Genomic DNA, 14,343 nt, shown 5'->3' with positions numbered 1-14,343 from the left:
GAACCGTGAGATTGAAGACCTAGTGGCTGAACCTAACATCATGGGAGAAAGTAAAGCCCACAGACTCCGTTGGTTGGGCCACCTTGAGAGAATGGACGAAGATCGGAACGTAAAAAGAGCGTACCTGGGTCGCCTAGCAGGAGGACGTCCTATCGGACGCCCTAGTTTGAAAAATAATAATACAATATTTTTGTATATTGAATTAAGAACAATTAAAAATACATATATATTTATATTAAAGATATGAGGTAAAGGACATAATATATACTTATTAAGTCCTATTATAAAATAAATAAGTAGGTAGGTACTTTATCAAATATGTCAAAACAGAATAATCGAATCGAATTTTTAAAATGTTGCTTCAGATATGCAAATCTTATATTAATTACCCCTATGAGTAAATAACCTATAATTTATATATTATTTGTATTGCGATAGAAATCATTTTCTGTGTCTATCTATTTTAACAATTATAGTAATTTGATCTTTGAAGTTAATGACAATAATGACTAAAATTATAGAACTAATGTCTAATAAATCGCTCTCTTCGTACATGTTGATATAATGACGTATGTCTATTGTATCTAATCTAATGTATTATAATATTACTTTTAATACAATCCGTTTGCGTTTTTTGCTATCAAAATACAAGACCATGAAATATTTATTGGTCTTAATATTATATCCAAATATTTTATATTGTTCATGTAAAAAATACCAAGCCAACATCATCAGTATCGAAAACTGCACAAATCCAGAATTTCCGTATGCCAAAGAAGTACCCTATTTAATTGACATAGAAGTCTACAAAGGTACATATAATAATCGTCTCAAAATGAATTTGACAGTTGAAAAGGACTTTTCAATTGTGGATTTCGAAGCAACACTTTATATTGGAAGAAAAAAAGCTGTTGGTAAAACCGAGTGGAACGCAATATTGAGACATTTGACGTGTACAAGCCCTTTTATGAAAATATGTTTTCAATTTTTTGGTATTTCACCTCTTGGATGCAAAATAAGGAAAGGGAATTATTTCGTAAAGGACATTGATGTTAATGCCATGAAATATCCAGGAGCGCAAGTAAAAAAGATATATGCTGGAGATTACATTTGTAAATTTTTCATATTGCGTAAAAACAGCACATTAGGTTGTTGGGTGACAATCACAAGTGTAGTGCCAATAAAGAAATAGTTACGGGATTGAACATCATCGAAAGTTGGTATGTCCTAATATCATAATTAAATATGATATTTGTTTTGTAACATAATTACTTAAATGACTGAATGCTTTGGTTCCCGCCAAAGGTTAGCGCGCGTTACGCCGCACATCCACCGCAGCATCTTCATCTCTGTAACGCGAAGCTCCTGAACCTGCCTTCCAAGAACCGGCCACGTCTCAGCGCCATAAAGTAGGACTGATCGGATCGCAGATGACTCCTGTGACCTCCCGCCATTTAGACCAAGCCGCTCTGATTCGGGCGCGGATGTCGTGATCAATGGTCCCGGACTCATGCAGTACTGATCCCAGGAACTTAAACTTGCCCGTTTTCACGGCAGGTTCGTTTCCTATATTGATGGGAGTGGAATCCGTACTTCCGCAGGCCATGTAATCGGTCTTCGCGACATTCAGGTTCAGACCTCCATTTTCTAGCGATCCCTTCCACTGGTTCACCTTTCGCTCTAATACCTGTTGGTCCTCGTCTGTCAGTGCGATGTCGTCTGCATACATGAACAACCACGGCGGTGGGTTTTGTATCGACGACGACGACGACGTGACGACGTCAAGCACCACACTAAACAGAAAGGGGCTTAGAGCAGAGCCTTGGTGAACACCCACAGTGATCGGGAAGGGTTTTGTGACGACAACGGAGGTCCTGACTACAGAAACCGAATCGCGGTACATGTCTCGGATAATGTCAATGTAGACTTGTGGCACGTTCTTCACCTTCAGTGCCCACCAGATCATCAGACGTGGGATACAATCGAAAGCCTTTTGCAGATCGAGAAATGCTATGTAAAGGGGCTTTCTTTTATCCCTGTAAGCTTCGGTCAGAGTTCTGAGGGCAAATATCGGATCAATAGTGCTACTTCCAGGTCGAAATCTGTATTGACAGTCCGAGACAGTGCACTCTTGCCGCAGCCTCGACTCGACCTCCGTAGCTTCCGCAGTCTTGTACACTACCTTTGCCTTTGAAAATTAGACAGATGATGCTTCACCTCCAAGAATCGGGCATCCGTCGGCTGGTTGGTATGAGGTGAAAAAGGTCAGTTAACAGGTTACTATAAAACCTAAATAATTAATCAAAATTGGTAAGTATCTCAGTAGACAAAAATGTAGTACATATGACAAAGACCCCGCGCCCCTTTTAGTTTTTTTGTGGGAGCGCGGCGGCACATGATTGGTAATTTTTTTTAAAGTTGACTGCTGCGTATCGAAATGTATATTATAATTAAGTTTGCAGCCCATTTTTTATGTTTTAGACAATATTTTAGGATATTTAGCGAGTATTTTTAACCTTTTGTGGTTACTTAATGTAAATTTTAGGTTACAATTGTAAAAGAAAGACAGAAACATGAGATATTAAAGAAAACAACCTTGTTTCCATACTTTTGGCCTTGGGTATAACATTAAAACAAATATATTTTTAAGTATGATCATTTTAGCTTTTTTACTCGTATTTGCCTCGTGTCGGACGTACACTGACATCAGAGTTGTATTTATAATGTCATTTATCATACACATGTATTGGCGCGACCGAGATGCACATGATTCAAATATCATTCTAATGTTATTGTACGTTCAAATTGGCCTGATTGTCACATCGTTTATGTCATGTTTCGGCAATATACAAATTTGAAGTCAATGACCATAATGACTAAAATTATAGAACAAACGAGTAATAAATGTTGATATAATGTCGCATGTCATTATGACACTATTTTTAATACAATCCGTTCGTGTTTGTTGCTAACAAAATACGAGACCATGAAATATTTGATTGTTTTAATATATTCCGTTATTTTATATTGTTCATGTAAAAAATATCAAGCCAATCTCATCAGTATTGAAAACTGCACAAATCCAGAATTTCCATATGCCAAAGAAGTACCCTATTTAATTGACTTAGAAGTCTACAAAGGCATATATAATAATCGTCTCAAAATGAATTTGACAGTGGAGAAGGACTTTTCAATCGTGGATGTCGATGTGTCACTTTATCTTGGAAGAAAAACAGCCTCTGGTAGAACTGAGTGGAACACAACAATGAAGCATTTAACGTGTACAAGCCCTTTTATGAAAATATGGTTTCAATTTTTCGGTATTTCACCTCTTGGATGCAAAATAAGGAAAGGGAATTATTTGGTAAAAGATATTGATATTAATGCTATGCAATATCCAGCGGGGCAAGTAAAAAAAATAGTTGGCGGAGATTACGTTTCTAAATTTGTCATATTGCGTAAAAACAGCACACTAGGTTGTTGGATGACCACCGTAAAGATAGTGCCAACAAAGTAAGGACCTTCTCTCACGAGACTATTCAAATGATACGCGACCGAGATGCAAACCATGATCGCCTACTGGTATGTTACTCGTTTCCGCACACAGTGCTAAGCAAATGAGACAATTTTTTATAACCTAACTTAACCTAAAAATCTAAATGCTTATCAAAAAAGAAGGTAACTTACCAGCAAAACAGCATTCTGGTATGCATTGTCAGATTTTTTGATGTGTAATTAATAATATCCCAAAAATATATTATTAGTGACATGTAAAATTGTTTTTTTTTTTTCAATACCACGCCTTTTCTGTTACATCCTTTCTCACATATTCTGGCAGCTTATAATTTATAAACATGGATAATTTTTCACCTCTTGAACAAAATTATTATAAAGTTTGTTTCGTCGCCATTTTGTAATGCAACGCGTACACGACTCGAGTAGCGTGCGAAGCAAGACAGTATTGTGTGACTGATATCAAACACGTCGTCGACGCGTCTCGTCGTGAGCGAAACGAAGTGGATATGTATGGCGGCGACTCACAAGCAACGCGTAGGATACGCGTACGATACACAAATCGCTTGAGAGTAGTTTCGTGATAAGGCCCTAATACTTACAGCACAGTCTATCAGTCAGCGTCCGACTATCAAAATTGTATATATTTTTTCATTATATAATTCTCCCTGTCCTCACATACGGAGCACAGGCTTGGTCTTTGAAAAAAGTTCACAAAACCATACTCAAAGTTTATCAGCGAGCTATGGAGCGTAGTATTCTGAGCGGGAAGTTAACCGATCGCATTAAAAATACAATACTACGCTCCAAAACTGGAATAACTGATGTAGCTGAAACTGCCGCTATGCTCAAATGGGACTGGGCAGGGCACGTCTCCCGTATGCCGGATGACCTGTGGGCCAAAACAGCCACCTGGGTCCCACAAATTGTAAGGCGTCACGGTAGACCTCGTCGGAGATGGCGGGACGAGCTTGACGTCTTTGACAGAGACTGGTGGGAGACTTCCGAGGATAGTGACACGTGGAAGAATAAGAGCGTGGCCTTTGCCCAGTAGTGGGACAATATGGGCTCATAATAATAAAAAATAAAGTAGTAACGATAGTAAGTAAACATTGGGAATAACTCAATTATTTTTATCAAATATGATTTATTTATTATTTATAGCACGTACTGCTCGCCCAGTTAGTCAAAGATGCATTTTCTTCTAAGATGGCATATTATCGAGAAATCGGGACAGATAATGAATAAAATCAGGCGTTACTTTGCGGAAATCCATATTCATTAAAACAAAAAATATTACTTTGATAATCCGTTAACGTGCCTGTCAACCAGTGCTAACCCGTTAATACTGACTTGCGTATTATTACATGCAATTAATGTTCCCACCGCAAAAATAAATATAACAGTCTACCACCGAAAGTACAAAACTGGACACGTGTTTCGTCTCTCTACGAGGCATACTCAGGAGATGTTGACGGTCCGAAGTCCGACGACTGACTAAGATTCGTCACTGACTTGGGAGATGTTGTTTAATTAAATTGTATCATTGTATTGCATTAAGAAAACTTTGTTTAATTCCTTCTGTCAATCGTTTTACACCAGCGGCCTGTGGGTTAGTTATACTCAGAGAGCACTCAGCGCCCTACGAGTCCTCTAATAATACTAACATGTTTAGGATCCTGATGGGACTTCCTAGATTCTGCAGCGCATCTGGCATGTTTGCCGACGCCCATGTAGAGGACTTCCACGCCATAATGCGCAAAAGAACCATGTCCATAAGAAGCAGAATCCAAGGTAGTCTCAACAGCTTACTAAGTATGTTAGCGGATAGACCAGACAGTCTTTTGCAAAGGCATTGGATATCCGCATTAATAAACCCCCATTCTGGCGTTGTTTAATATTTTAATTAAATTTTTGTAATAGGTTTTTTTTTTTGTACATTAATACTAGCTTATAAGATACACAAACTAACAAATGTAGATCACTGAGTGTCTGAATAAATAAATTATTTATTATTTTATTATTATTAATTTAATTGTATTCGCCGCGTGCAAAGCGGGATGTGGGGGAAGCCGAAATGATTACAGCTCTCGTTAAGGCTACAAGTGAAACCGTTGGGGCTGATGGCCTACCGCGAACAACGGAAATCGAAAATTCGTTACTGCCTGTCTATCGCATTTACATATTCGGGCGATATACAAAAAAAATTTCAAAAATTCAAATTCAATATTCAAAAATTTATTCTGCAAGTAGGCCTCAAGGGCTCTTTTACAAGTCAATAAAACATTTATAGTAACATCATATAGTGACATGAAAAATACATAACAACATTTATAAATACAACAGCCAATACCTGGGTAAACATTACATAATAATAATCTTAAAATAAATAATTAACACAATACAATAGAGATGTATAGTCTCTATAGTTAAAAACACATTAAATCTGGAGATATAAAAGCAGATACAGAAATGTCAGTTTTCGTTTTTCGCAGTAGAGCCTTTGGCGTGAGCTGTCAGATGTCATAGGTTTTGCTGTACGATCAAACGGGGGAAAATAGACTTGTGTATAAAATGAGACAAAACCTAGTAGGAAATTTGATTACCTATATCTAGCTAGACAGTGATTGTTAGCAGGGTTCCGTAGTCAAATAGGAACCTTTATAGTTTCGCCATGTCCGTCTGTCTGTCTGTCCGAGGCTTTGCTCCGTGATCGTTAGTGCCAGAAAGCTGAAGAGAAGAATTTAGCATGGATATAATTATAAGTCAATAAAAGCAACAAATTCGTTCAATAAAAAATGAAGAAAAAAAATTATTAGGGTACCTCCCCTACATGTAAAGTGGGGGTGAGATTTTTTTTTGCTTCAACCCTACAGTCTATTGTTGGAAAGGTGTTTCAAAACTAATAGGGGTCTTCAACAAACATTTTTTGATAAAGTGAATATATTTGGTGATTTTGTCATTTGCCTATTTGTTTTACTCGGGTGAAAGATACCATTTCATCCCTTGGTTTACAATATACTATCCAGTTTAGCCTATTGTGACGGAAGGATGAATATAGAACCTTACACTTATTAAAAGAAAAGCCTGTATAGGGCTTGGCAGTGGGTGAATCGTATTGGCGTGCAGCTTAAGAAAAACAACGAAATATTATTTTCACTGAGTATATTGATAAGCCGTGAATAAAGCACAGTTTTATTACAACTATCAAACAACGGATGACCACAATTAACTAGAATAATTTTTAATGTACATGGAGAGAAAAATATCGATGCTCACAGTTCCATCTTGAAAGGGGAAGAGAGAGAGTTGCCAGCATGCAAAACGCGAGTGACACATTATGAGCATACCAATAATACCATATGTAAAAATTAACACTTCCCCATATGCTTATAATGTTATAACATGCTTAGGTATACATAACAAAATATAGGTATCACTTGCAGAAGTTGAAAACACTTAAACCTATATAATATGCAATCATTCCAAGCAAACCAGCCAAACAAGCTACATACATTATAAACTAACACTTTACAATATTACATTGTTTTATAAACTTGTAATGCTTGGTGGAACCTAGAGCTTTAGTAAAAACATCTGCTATCATCATATCGGTTTGCAAATACTTAACAGATATACAATTACTTTTTACCAAATCTTTAACATAATGGTATCTAAGATCAATATGTTTAGTTCGCTTGTGACAATACTCTTTTACTTCTAACAGCTTTTGGGCACTAAGGTTATCATTATATAAAGTTATAATTAAATTTACATTTTCCCAAATTTCTGATATAAAGTTCTTAATGAAACAGATATCTTTGCAAACATCAGACATCGCTAAGTATTCTGATTCTGTAGAAGAAAGAGCAATGCACCTCTGCTTCCTAGCCTCCCAATGGATAGTGTCAGTACCAAATTTAATAACAAAGCCTGTATAAGACCTCCTATCTAATTGGTCATTAGCCCAATCTGCGTCGGCATATGCATCTAAATTACAATTGTCATTTTTTGTAAATAACAAACAATAATCAATTGTCCCTGCTAGATACCGAAGTATGCGTTTAGCTGCTAACCAGTGAGTTTGGTCAAAGCCATTATTAAATTGACACAATTGGCTACACGCAAAAGCAATATCTGGCCTTGTGCAAACACATAGGTACATTAGTGAGCCCATTAATTGCCTATAATTATAAAGATTTTCATCTAGACATTTCTCAGCTTTATGAAACTTACTGTTAGGCAACATGGGTGTGCACACGGCCTTACAATTTTGCATACCGAATTTAATTAACAATTTGCGGATATATTCAGTTTGGTCAAGCTTTAACAATCCTTTTGATCTATCACGTGTAACATTAATACCGAGACAGCTTTTGAGATTACCTAAGTTTTTTACATTAAAATTACTTTCCAAAAGCTGTAATAAATGTTTATAAATGGTACTATTTTTGCTATAAAAGACATAAAAGTCGTCCACATATAAAGCTATTATGACCAAATCATTTTGTGACTTACTTATATATACACAGGGTTCACATTTACTTTGTGTAAAGCTATTGGAAGAAAGCAAGTCGTGAACTTTATTATTCCAAATTTTGCTAGCTTGCTTTAATCCATAGATTCCTTTTAACAACATACATACTTTGTTTCGATCATTATTATCAAAGCCCGGAGGCTGTTCCATATAAATGGTCTCCTCTAGGTTCCCATTAAGAAACGCTGTAGCAACATCTATGTGATCTATATTTAAATCTAATTTATTTGCTAAGGAGAATAGTATTCTCATACTACTGTGCCTGACAACAGGTGAATATGTTTCAGAGTAGTCGACCCCATGAACTTGTGTAAAGCCTCTGGCAACTAAACGGGCTTTGTACTTATCAAAATTCCCTGAAGCGTCATGTTTAGTCTTAAAGACCCATTTACACTTTATGACATTGGCTCCCGAAGGGCGATCTACTAATTTCCAAACATTATTATATAGCATAGAATTATATTCATCCTGCATGGCTGCCTGCCAATGGTGACAGTTAGGGCCAGAGATGGCTTCCTCATAAGATTGTGGCTCAGTAAAAGACATACTTTCAGCTATGAGGGAATAGTCCATCTCATAGTCTTGATACCTGGTAGGTAGTTTGGAGCGCGTGCTGCGTGTAGGGCGCGTATCGGCGAGTACAGGCGGCAGGGGGCTACTCGCATCTTCCCCACCAACTGGCGACTGGTACGAAGACGTCAGACGCTCGAAGCGCGCGTCCGGCACCGGTGACTCAGCGGAGCCTGACTCGTTCTCGCTGCCCGTGCAGTATTCATCACCTGAAATTCGAGACACATTTATATTACTATTGTTTATAGTGATTTCATCACTCTTACTTACACTACTTTCATGACTAGAGTTTAAATTATTAGAGATATTTAAATTCGATGAATTATTAAAATTGTCAATACATGACCATTCATAAAATATAAATTCATCATTAAATAAATCATTATCTTTATTTTTTATGTCAACATCATTTAAAAATGTATTTTCTAAAAATGCTACGTTTCTAGAAAGAATAACTTTCTTTGGATTAAGGGGGTCTGCCAATCTGAATCCTTTAGTAGTTTCACTATAGCCTACAAAGACAAATTTCTTGCTTTTAGGATCCAGCTTTCGGCGACATTCACTAGGCACAAGAGAATAAGCAATGCAGCCAAAGACATGAAGATGGCTGAGGTCTGGCCTTGACCCAGTCCATACTTCCTCTGGTGTCAGTCCTGACAACGCAGATGTGGGGCTCCTATTTTTCAAATATATAGCGGTCATCATCGACTCACCCCAATATCTGTTGCAGAGACCTGCACCCTGCAGCATACACCTTGCTTTCTCAGCCAGAATGCGGTTCAAGCGTTCTGCCACACCAAGTTGTTGATGGCAGTAGGGTACTATCTTCTGGTGTACTATACCCTGCTTTTGCAAATAGGTAGCAAATTCTGAACTGCAATACTCACCACCCCCATCCGTACGTAGGCAAAGTATGGGCAAGCCAGACTGCTTTTCGACTAGGGCCTTATATAAAAGAAAACTCGACATTACCTCAGACTTTTGTCTAATTATATATCCATGTGTTCTTCGAGAATAGTCATCAGTGAATGTGACGAGGTATCTCCCACCTCCCCAGCTGTCCTCCTGCATCGGACCCATCACATCTGAATGTACCAGTTCCAGGGGCTTAGTAGCACGTGAAGCCTCTCCCACTGGATAAGGCAGCGCACACATTTTGCCCTTTAGGCAGGATTCACACTGGAGCTCCTGCACATTTTCCTGAAACATTACACCAGAAACACAACTTTTTAAAGTTTTTAAGCCACTAAGGCTCAAATGTCCGGTTCTACAATGCCAAAGTTCTACAGTAGGGATTGCAATCCGGTCCGGCGGATCCGGTAATCCGGCCGGATCCGGCACTTTTTAGGAGCTACCGGATCCGGTAAAAAATCACCGGATCCGGACCGGATCCGGTATAATAAAAAAACGCCTAAATACAGCACGCACTGTGCGTTTCAGATGAGGAAAAGGCAATGGATACGAGGTATGAAGTTGAACAGAACAAAAAACGAATGAAAAAGTTTAATTTTAGTAAGATAAAAATATATTTATTATGACGATGAGTGGGAACAGAAGAGGATTTCTTCTTGTTTCATGTAGGTGGCACGATTACATAAATACTGTAATAGAAGGAAAAATGAAAGGATGGAGATGCCATGGAAGGCATTTGTAATTTATGCTAAAGACAAGGTTAATGTCGTGTCATAATGTTGTGATAGGAGATTAACCGACTACAGTTGGGCTCATCAATATGTGTGATTGAAGAATATATGATAATATTGATAATCTTTAGTTTTCTCCGATATATGTATATATATGATAAAATATAGATTCTTTTCTATTAAAATTTAAGAGAGAATCTTTTGTCTTTACAATTTCATCCAATCTTATGCAATTTCCTTCATCTCCTGGTACATGCTACTCTACGTCTAGCCAATTCTTTATTTGATCTATGTAACTTTTCTTAGGGAGTCCCTTTCCGCGATGGTTTTCAATCCTACATTCTATTATTTTTCGCATGAGATCGTCGTGTCGTGTGTTGTTCCTTATAATTCGACCAATATACTTTTCCATAAATTAAAAAAGTAAAATTTTTTGAGTCATACAGTCTACTACTTTTTCGGACAAATAAATTAGAGCAAGATAATACTAGAGCGCATTTAATATCATAATTGGTTAAATGTAAAATATCTTCGTTAAAAGTAATAAATAATAGTAAGCGTAGGAGTTGAAAACAAAGTTCCGGTTACTCTGGTTATAATATTAGCGGAAAATCGTTGAGCATTAGACTTTTTGTTTGCCGCGATATCTATTGTCGAGTAGCAGTACTGAGAGTTCCGCTACTCGATGCTAGATGTCGACTACGAAAATAATAAGCGTTTTGGTACCAAAACTGATGTATGGAGTGAGCAATCTATGTACTTCTTATTTCTCTATTCTAGAATGGATGTCAACGTTAGAGTTTGTGAGGAAAGAGAAGAGTCGTGGAATGTATGGGGCCCAATAAATTCCACGACTCTTCTCTTTCCGAACAGACTCTACAAAGAATTCAATCAAAGAACAGTTACGAAAACTTCTCCTTTCAAGGAGCTCCAATTCCCACCCCACATCCCATCATCAGGCTTTGGAAACTAAAAAAATTTATAATTGTAAACGAGAATTTGAGCACTTTTGAATGGTTAAATATAATAAATTACCGATTTAATTTTTTTTTTAAGGTGATATTGACATTGTGACAATTTTTAGTTCTATTTTATTGTTAAGAAGTTATTTATTAACTTCAAATTATAGATTTAGGAATACGTATTACGCAAAAAACTAGAAAAATATGTCATTTAATTAACTTTTATATCCCTATACCAAACCGGATCCGGTCCGGCCGGATCCGGCCGGATTACGGCCAAAATCCGGCCGGATCCGGCCGGATTGAAAACCAATCCGGTTTGCAATCCCTATTCTACAGGCACCGGTGAGGCAGCAACATTTGCACTCTGCTGCTCTTGTCTGGTCACTTTGTGACACAAGGGCATTGAAGAATGCTTCTTTTGGAAATTACCTGTCACACTACACATATTTTCTTTATCTAGAATGTAAAGACCATTATTTTTACTAGCCGTTGCCACTATATTGCCAGAAACTTGACATTTATTGTAAATAAAACAACCCCTTTCATTAAAGAGAACTGAAAACCCCTTATTGGCTAAACGACTAACAGACAGAAGGTTCGCAGAAAGATCAGGGACATATAAAACATTATTAATTTTGCTTACCAAATTGTTGTTTAACAGAACAATGTCACCTTGACCATGGCATTCTAATTTCTCATTATTAGCAACAGATATGACACCTCTAGAGTCCTTAAAATTGTCTATATTATTATTACTATTTGTCATATGCTGGGAAGCCCCAGAATCCACAATCCAGTCTTCTTTCTTCGCCAAGAAGGCAGAGGCGAGTAAACTTTCTCCAACTTTGTTTGGATTTTTCTTGTCTCGCTTCAATTTAAAACATTTAGACTTGATGTGTCCTCTTCTTTTACAGTAGTTGCACAACAAATTTTTGTTTTTATTATTAGAAAGAAATGCACTATTAGGGGAACTGTTGCCATTAGATGCCCTCCGGAACTCCTCCTGTAGCAATCTCGATCGCACTAGTTCGCTAGAAAGTGTTGAGGTTATGCACGCAGTTTCCAGATTAGACACTAGGGCGTCGTATTCGGTCGGTAGACCGCTCAGCAGTAATTCGGCGACCTCGGCGTCGTCAATCACTTTGCCGATGTCAGCCAGCTGTTGTACTAGGGTCATGATTTCCTCGATGTATTCGCCCATGGTCGTAAACGAAGTTTTGTGCAATTTACGTAGAAGTAAAACACGTCTGTATAATCCGCGGTCTTCAAAAACTTTAGCAAGGTTATCCCATGCCTCCCTTGCGGTTCGAGCATCGCGAACATACTGGTAGCACGTCGATTTCACTGCTAAACAGATTCTAGCTAAAGCGCGTCGATCACGGGAACTGTTTTCGTCGTTGCCTTCAACACAGGCCCACAGGCCTTCAAGGGTTAGCACCATTTTCATTGTAAATTTCCAGTTATTGTAGTCCGATGTGCCATTCAATTTATCTATCGATAAATTAACGCTTTGTGTCGGCGTGTTTGATAACGTTGCAGCTGGCTCAGCTCGTGCTTGCGCTGACTCGGGCGCGGGTGCCGGCGCCGGCGGCGCGGCCACATGGTCGGGGCCGGGCGCATCACGACGATTCCGGTTGTTCCCAAGGTTTTGCTCGTCGTCACTCATATTTCGATTGTTTAACCTTTAGCGCACACCAATACTTAATATATTCAATCGCAAGCTGGACCCATAGCCTATTAAAAGAAAAGCCTGTATAGGGCTTGGCAGTGGGTGAATCGTATTGGCGTGCAGCTTAAGAAAAACAACGAAATATTATTTTCACTGAGTATATTGATAAGCCGTGAATAAAGCACAGTTTTATTACAACTATCAAACAACGGATGACCACAATTAACTAGAATAATTTTTAATGTACATGGAGAGAAAAATATCGATGCTCACAGTTCCATCTTGAAAGGGGAAGAGAGAGAGTTGCCAGCATGCAAAACGCGAGTGACACATTATGAGCATACCAATAATACCATATGTAAAAATTAACAACACTGAGCATGGCATGCAAATATTAACAAGAATTAAATTTTCACAGATGATGTATTTGTGTACTAAAAACTACAGAACCTTCGGTGGGCGAGTTCGACTCGCACTTGTGCGATTTTTTTTTTGTTGTGTTGTAGTACTGGTGTATAAATGTCATGTTCCGACCAACAAATAATTATATCAATTGTAACGTACGTATGATAACATTAAAATAGCTTTAGTGCCTTTGAAAACTACACAGTGCAAGTCATTTGGACTGGCATTTTTCATCAAATTGCCCGAAAAATATTATGATAATGTATTTAAAATTGTTCCTAATCGATAAACATATCTGTCATAGTAAAATACTCGTACTCAGTCAGGTCTATGGAGTGTGGAATTAAAAGGAGTGAAATCTGTTATGGTAGAACTGTTGCAAAAGTGTCCAGCTGTCAGCTATAAATAATAGTTCCAAATCTCTCCAGAGTAGCGCTAGACTAGCTAAGAACCAAGAAAGAAATTAATAAGAATATTGACGGAGGAAGTGCGCTGTCTATGATTAGATTTTCTTTTTCAAGTATTCTAGGTATGGTAGCGCCACCTATTTAAGGTTCTTTGATGACACTTTTTGGTACATGGAGATTTCATTCCTTACCTCCACCTTCCATAGTCAGGTCATAAGTTCTGTCAAAAAGGTTTTGACTAATAAAAAAGCTATAGGTACAAATCTTCTATTATTCATATATATGGGTTAAAAGATTATTTAATGCTAAATTATTTACAATAAAATTTCACGTCATTTTTTTCTCAGTTTTGCATAATTTTATGTACCTAATATTCGGAAAAATGTTATAAAAACATGCAAAAAATATGCAGTCTTTCACGGTGGTTTTGTTCCCTATTTATTTACTTTTCTTTTGGTGGTTTTTTTATCTTTCTTAAAATATATAATACATGCGTATTGGATTGCCGATATTGCAACTGTACGTGTTTTACAAAACGTACTCGTTGGAAAAGTACCCTAAGTTTGAATGGTATTAGCTGAAGTACAGACTTGGATATTTGTTCCTGAGTCATGGGTGTTTTCTATCTATTTAA

General features: G+C 37.5%; 1 protein-coding gene and 1 pseudogene across 3 annotated transcripts in view; both read right to left on the bottom strand.

Moving 5' to 3' along the window:
- LOC133518614 (restin homolog) overlaps positions 1-14,343 on the bottom strand; it is an 81,829-nt gene that overhangs the window by 34,061 nt on the left and 33,425 nt on the right. The window lies entirely within an intron of this gene.
- Positions 551-2,355, bottom strand: LOC133518646 (uncharacterized; annotated as a pseudogene).

Source organism: Cydia pomonella, chromosome 6, assembly GCF_033807575.1.
Source record: "Cydia pomonella isolate Wapato2018A chromosome 6, ilCydPomo1, whole genome shotgun sequence".
NCBI classification, from domain to species: Eukaryota; Metazoa; Arthropoda; class Insecta; order Lepidoptera; family Tortricidae; genus Cydia; species Cydia pomonella.
Note: the sequence above shows the minus strand (reverse complement) of the source record. Positions and strands in the feature narration are given on the sequence as shown.